At 49.1% G+C, this 7,198-nt stretch overlaps 1 long non-coding RNA gene across 2 annotated transcripts in view; it reads left to right on the top strand.

The window, feature by feature from the left end:
• The window catches only part of LOC142495553 (uncharacterized), a 39,444-nt gene extending 33,324 nt beyond the window's left edge, over positions 1–6,120 (top strand). For both annotated transcript variants that reach the window (XR_012801759.1, XR_012801760.1), the window contains exon 3: positions 4,769–6,120. This is a non-coding gene — a long non-coding RNA (uncharacterized LOC142495553). The remainder of the gene's footprint in view (positions 1–4,768) is intronic.
• The last annotated feature ends 1,078 nt before the right edge of the window (positions 6,121–7,198 follow it).

The following is a 7,198-nucleotide window of genomic DNA, read 5'->3' as shown; positions in this document are numbered from 1 at the left end:
CCTCTATTATGGGAAGGGGTACCAATGGGCTGCGGTATGCTTTGAACGGGGCGGTGATCTGACATTCTGGGCATGAGGAACAATAGTTTGTAATTTCTGCCAGAACCCCAGGCCAATAAAAGCTTCGGAGAACCTTTTCTTTTGTCTTTTCCACCCCTAGGTGTCCCCCCAATGGATGACTATGTGCGAGGTGTAATACTACGTTACGGAATGTCCGTGGTACCAACAATTGTTTAGTTGTAACTGATTTTCTTTTATCAACCCGATATACTAGGTCGTTCTCTACCTCGAAGTAGGGGTAAGCAAGTGACCTATCTGGTTGGCCATGAGTACTATTCTGGTCCCGTATATTTCCCCTTGCTACCGCTAATGTGGGGTCCTCCCACTGGGCCTTCTTAAAACTCCCAGGACTGACCTCTAGGTCAGCGAGGGTCTTATCCTGTACTGGGGTGGTAAGTGCCTGATCAACATCTTGATTTGGGGTATTCCCTACCAAAGTAGTGATGGGGAAGGGAATTTCACAGCACTCCTCCTTTTCCCCCTTCTTATTTGGGCCCTCGTCAACCTCCATTTCTGAAAAAGGGAAAGGATTTGTTTCTTCTAACACTTCGTTATGGTCTGCTATTGAACTCTGGGCGCTATTCTGAGCTGGGGACCACATTTTTAGAAAATGGGGAAAGTCGGTCCCTATTAACACATCATGTGCCAGTTTGGGTACAACACCCACCTTGAAATCTAAAGAACCAAATTATGTTTCAAAAAAAACATCAACAGTGGAATATTCATGATTATCCCCATGTATACAACAAATTGCCACTCTTTGTGAACTGTTTACCTGTTTCTTCTTAATGGGCAATAGGTATTCGGACACTAGTGTGACCATACTCCCAGAGTCAAGAAGTGCCCGAACCCTCTTACCATTAACCTTTACAAATGCCCACAGATGGTTATTCAAGGGGTCCTCTGGGCTAGGGCCCATACATTGGGACAACAGCGAATAAGGTTCCACGCTGTTGCATTGCATGGGCTCCTCATTTAGTGGGCAGATTTTTGCTGTGTGGCCCCTCTCATGACAATTTACACATTTAGGTACATAGTCTGTGTCCCACTTAGAGCCTTTTCCCGGCTCCCCATGTTGGCTATTGCCCTTAGTGTGCGAACCACTGTTGCTGGAGCGGCGTGAAGGTGGTCGCCGCTCTTCAGCGCCCCTTAACCCCGGTACCCTTTTACCGTCTCTGGAAGAGTCCTGGAACCTCGGATAGTGGGGTTGCTCCACGACTGTGGGTTGCGGGTGCTCTTCTGCTGCACTGTACCTTTCTACAAGGGCCACAAGCTCATCCGCATTGTGGGGGTCACTCCGACTGACCCAACGGCGTAAGGCAGAGGGAAGTTTCCTCAAGAACTGGTCCATGACCAACCGTTCCACGATGTGGCTTGCTGAGTTGATCTCGGGTTGTAGCCACTTCCGGGCGAGGTGGATGAGGTCATACATCTGGCTTCGGGTGGCTTTATCCATCGTGAAGGACCATGCGTGAAACCTTTGGGCACGAACAGCCGTGGTTACGCCGAGGCGGGCGAGGATCTCGAACTTCAATTTTGCATAGACGTTAGCTTCGGCTGGCTCTAGATCAAAGTAAGCCTTCTGGGGTTCGCCGCTTAGGAAGGGTGCGATTAGACCAGCCCACTCAGCTTCTGGCCATCCCTCTCTCTGTGCCGTGCGTTCAAACGTGAGAAGATAGGCTTCCACATCATCCGAGGGTCCCATCTTCTGAAGGTAGTGGCTTGCCCTGGTCATTTTCGGAACTGGGGCTGCCTCTGCCAGTGGAAGGTTACTGATAGTCCCCCTCAGGATCTCGAGTTCCTGCTGTAAGCCCTGAGCGAACCGCTTTTGCTCCTCTCTCAGCAGGCGGTTTGTCTCTTGCTGGTTTGCATTAGTCTCTTGCTGGGCTATTAACAGCTGTCGCTGGGTTTCACTCGCCTGTTGCTGGGCTTCATTCGCGTCTTTCTGGACAGCGACATTGCGTACCAGCGCACTCACCACGTCTTCCATCTTGTTTGGAGAGAGAGAAAAAAAAACCTTCTTTTTTTTTTTTTTTTTTTTTTTTTTTAAAGTTCTTTAACCCCCAGACCTTTCAGTGTTCTGCCCGCATTCTCCACCATATGTGACAAACGGCTTACTCCGGGGCTCCGCCGTCTGTCCGGGACTGTTAGAACACGGTCTTTTAGGGTAGGTTAAATGATGAGACGTCACGTACTGTTCCTTTAAACAGGCTATGCCTGGTTTATTCAGTCCCAGGCACTGAGACTGCCACAGTTTAAACAGAAAACAAAGCCAAACAAAAAGCTGCTCGTCTGAGCGATAACTTAAACTTAGATGTCCCTGACTCAGAGTTGGAAGTGGCTTGTCCACTTCCACCAACAAAATAAGTACCTTTGCAGTCTTTAGACAAACTAACAGAATGAATGAAGCGATTTGGGAAAGAGGCTTTCTCACCCCTCTGCAGTTCAGCAGCCTTCCAGGCTCTTGGGCGGGGCCCAGAGGAAACAGGAAACAGGTCTTATATACCTGAACTCTAATCAGCATGACAGGTGACAGAAAACAGGCAGCAGACAAACTGTGGAATGGAGTGCCTGTACCACGAGGCTGCCCTGTTCAGCTTAGACAGGACAGAAACTGTTCAGTATCCTGGGAGCCCTGTATATGGAGTTTATTACCAACCCCTGGTTTCTGTCACAATATATATACACACACACACATATATATATATATATATATATATATACACACACACATATATATATACATACACATACACACATATATACATACACACACAATATATACGCCGGGTATATCAGCTATATAATATATATATTATTATTTTTTATTTTGTACAAATCACACAAAAATCTACTTGCCCCCTTTCCCGTCTTGTATAAAAAAAAAGAAATTGAATCAATTCCTAGTAAGAACAATAACAAAAAACATTTATGAGAACGGTTTATTTATTGTATTACTTTTATACTTCACTACAATCAGTTGTTGTTGTGTGTGTGTGTGTGTGTGTGTGTGTGTGTGTGTGTGTGTGTGTGTGTGTGTGTGTGTGTGTGTGTGTGTGTGTGTGTGTGTGTGTGTGTGTGTGTGTGTGTGTGTGTGTGTGTGTATAATTCACTAATTTAGAAAAAAAAATGAGATGTAAATTAGAGGGAGAGGGGGGACACAGAGAGGGGGGGACACAGAGAGGGGAGGGGACAAAGTGAGGGAGGGGGACACACAGAGAGGGAAAAGGTGTGACACTGAGTGTAGGTGGATGTGACGGGGTGGGAGTGACGGGGTGGGAGTGACGGGGTGGGAGTGACGGGTTTGGTGGGAGTTACTTGGGAGTGATTGGGTTTTGTGACTTTGGGTTGTGACTGGGTGGGTTGTGACTTTTGTGACTGGGTGGGTGGGGGGTGGGAGTGACTGGGTGGGTGGGGTAACTGGGGTGGGTGGGGTAACTGGGGGGTGGGGTAACTGGGGGGTAGGGTAACTGGGGGGGTAACTGGGGGGGTGGGGTGGGTGGGGGGGTGACTGGGGGGGTGACTGGGGGGACTGGGGTGAGGGGTGTTTGTGTGACCTCCGCTGTCCCGCTCCCACCCCCAAACACACCATTGTGTTAGTCCCCCTTGCCGGCACCACTCACCCGAGCCCCCCCCCTCCAAACACCTCCAAAATAGCCCCCCTTGCCGGCGCCACTCACCGTGCCCCCCCCCTCCAAACACCTCCAAAGTTGCCCCCCTTGCCGGCGCCACTCACCCAACCCCCCCCCCCCTCCAAACACCTCTAATGTTGCCCCCCTTGCCGGCGCCACTCACACGAGCCGCTCCCTCCCCTCCAAACACCTCCAAAATAGCCCCCCTTGCCGGCGCCACTCACCCCGAGCCTCCCCCCCCTCCCTCCAAACACCTTCAAAGTTGTCCCCCTTGCCGACGCCACTCACCCCTCCCCCCTCCCACTCCAAACACCTCCAAAGTTGTCCCCCTTGCCGGCACCACTCACCCGAGCCCCCCCCTCCAAACACCTCCAAAGTTGTCCCCCTTGCCGGCGCCACTCACCCGAGCCCCCCCCTCCAAACACCTCTAAAGTTGCCCCCCTTGCCGGTGCCACTCACCCCCAAATATTTATATAAAGACATACAATACAAGGAGGGATATACAGAAGGGAAAAACCTTACCTCAGTGAGATCAAGACACTCGTTGCCTCCTGCTTCTCCTACTGCACCACGTGATGGGATCGGGAGCGAGCACGCGTCACTGGGAGCCTCATGAATATTCATGATCTTCCACTGACTGACAGAAGCAGATGAAATACATTCCCCATATCTAAATAAGTCGCCAAATTTCGCCGATCAATACATGGAGAACGAATTGACTGACAGCTATATAGTTCTTTAGGTAATTAGAGATTGCCCACATGAAACTATTGAATTAAAAAAAAAAATTTTTTTAAAAAAAGACTGAACTGCAGCTTTAATGACTATCTGGGCTTTGCCATGTTTCTTTAAAAGTGTTATTACACTGCTTTTCTGTTCATTCTGAGTTTATAAGTCCTTTTATATAATTGTTATATTTAGAAACAATTTTTATTCACTGTACATATTAGCTCATTTTGTTTTGTAGTCATTTGTATATATAGTTCTTCTAACTGTACCCCTGTTTCAACCATCTCAACCCCAGGTTTCTTATACACTTTTTTCTTCTCTTTTCCCCTTTTCTGTATGTCCTGAAGCTTGATCAATACCTGGTCCCTCTGCAATATTCCTATAAAGTCACCTGACAAGGGGCTCCTGTCTTTGGTGTGTAATCAACTAAAAAGAACCTGGTGATCAGCAAAGACAAGTTGTTATTGAGAATTGCTATAGAAGATCCTGGTTGCTGTGGTGACGCGTCGTGGCGAGGCACCGTGGGGATCTTGACTCTGCCGTGGGGAGAGGCCTCACTGCCTGAATTATGCTTGAATAGCTTTGGGACGTATTAGCGAGTGTTCACCTACAGTACGTTACTCAGTCTCCCAATGCTAAGGAAGTGGTTATTTTGGTTTGCAAATGCAGTACAGCATCAGGAAACGCAGCGGAGGGGCTGGTATGGCGACGTGTCATCACACACATTACGTGATGACATCAACAGCATCATGACCAAGGAGGCGCGAGCTTCCCCCCCCCCCCTCTCCTATTACCCCTCTACATAAAACATACAAATAACGAGAGGACACATTTATGGAGGTAAAAGGCCGTGGCTTATTTATTAAACACAAATGGGGATAGCGTACCACCTGTCCGTGCCAGAATGCTCAGAGCTGGGCAACGCAAAGGGGGCACCCGGAAGTACGTCCCGGTGACCTACCCCCTCGCTTCAAACCCCCCGGTTACCAGCCCCGAGCCACTTCTGGCGGGACAAGCACCTACACCCCCCCCAACTGCCGCCACCAACGGGCCTGTTTAACCCCCTTAAATCAGACCCGTACCGCCATACCCCTATGACCTCTTCCAGTCCTTCCTGTAAATCATTATTAAACATGTCCACCCCAACATCTGACAACTGTTTCCCTGAAGAAGTAGTTAATTCTACGAAACTAGTTGGATGTAACATTCTATTGCCTTATATCTGCTTACATTGGCCTTTGTCTATGTATTGGCCTGTCCTGTTTTTATTTCATCCTGTGTGCTGTTTTGGACACTTGTGAGAGACTTTGTAAGACTGTTCAAACTTCCCTATTGAATCCACCACTGCTGCATCGTGGCACGCTGAGGGCACCCCAGCAAGCTGCGTTTTAACCTCTGTGCAGAGGATACACCTGCCGAGGTACAGGAGCAGCTTCATATCGGCCAGGAAGCAGGAGCGATTTCACCGAGCCCCAGTACCAGCTGCTGAACCTGGCTGCATGAAGGGAAATCCCCTTGGGAGTGAAAAGACTGACGTCCTGCACCATAATCAACTGAGCTGCAGCAGCAGAGGGAAGCAAGCACCTGAATCTACAGCTAACAGCTGCCGAGTGGTAAACAGTGTGATACACACTACATGCCTTTTACCAACTTTTTTCATGTACGCAGATATATTACCCCCTTTTTAATTCTATAATATATTGTTGAATTTGCTTCACTATTTGGCGTTGTGCGCTGTTTTCTTTTGTTTCCATCTGACAACTGTACCCCATCCTCCCTAAACCAGCCACCCAATTTAAAACTGAACTGCGGATGACGAATGACCCAACCCCCACATTGAACCAAGAAATTCCCCACCTTCCTGTTTAACCTCTTCCGCGTCTTGTTAACTCTCCCCGGGATACGCGCACCCCTCCAAACCAACCTGCATATTATCTCGGACCAAACTAATTGCACCCCTGGCCAAAACGTTAACATACGCGCCAAATCTTGCTTAATCTGCTGGAATAAATCAATCGACCGCAATTTTGCAACATCATTAGCCCCAACATGAATAATGATGATGTCCGGTGCCCTCCTAACCCTGGCCCTAGTAATTAGCAGCGGAAAAAGCCGTCCCCACCGCATCCCTCTCATCCCCCACCACGTTACCTCCACCTGCTCCATACTCAAACCTATATTGTTTCCGTAGGGGCGCAAATTCGCCCTCTTCCCAGCCCAGTGTACCATTGAGTCCCCCACGATCCAAATTACCACGGAATCTGAGGAGGCAAAGAAATGGTGGGAAAAAAGAAAACAAACAGCAGGGTGTCTACTCTAGCGCAACATCCTTCCCTACCAAATCCGGCCTGATGTATGTCCGGTAACTGTCTGACTTCCAGCGCCCAATCCTCCGTATCCTTGCTACCGCGAGCCCTACGCGTGCTGCCTCCGTCGCTGCCCCAATGCGAAAAGAATGCGTTCCATACTGCCCCCCTTCTAACCCTTGCTGCTTGAGACACATCCGAAAGACCCTCAAATATTGGAACCTTGACAATGCCCCCCCCGTTCTTATGCACTAACAGTGGACCCCCTTGTTCTGGCCTACCGGCCAAATAATCTTCCAACGCTTTTACTGGGCACACCGCACTTCCAGGTAAGCCCTTCAACAAGATCCACACTCCCTTTCCTTTCTGATCCGTTTTAGACCTCCGTACCAGCAACCTCACCAAACCTTCTCCTAAACTCACATCAGCCAGCTGCAAGCCACCCCCTCCCTTCTTGGATACACAAACCAA

This window comes from Ascaphus truei, chromosome 5 (genome assembly GCF_040206685.1).
Source record: "Ascaphus truei isolate aAscTru1 chromosome 5, aAscTru1.hap1, whole genome shotgun sequence".
Classification (NCBI taxonomy): Eukaryota; Metazoa; Chordata; class Amphibia; order Anura; family Ascaphidae; genus Ascaphus; species Ascaphus truei.
This window is presented reverse-complemented; position numbering and strand designations above follow the sequence as displayed.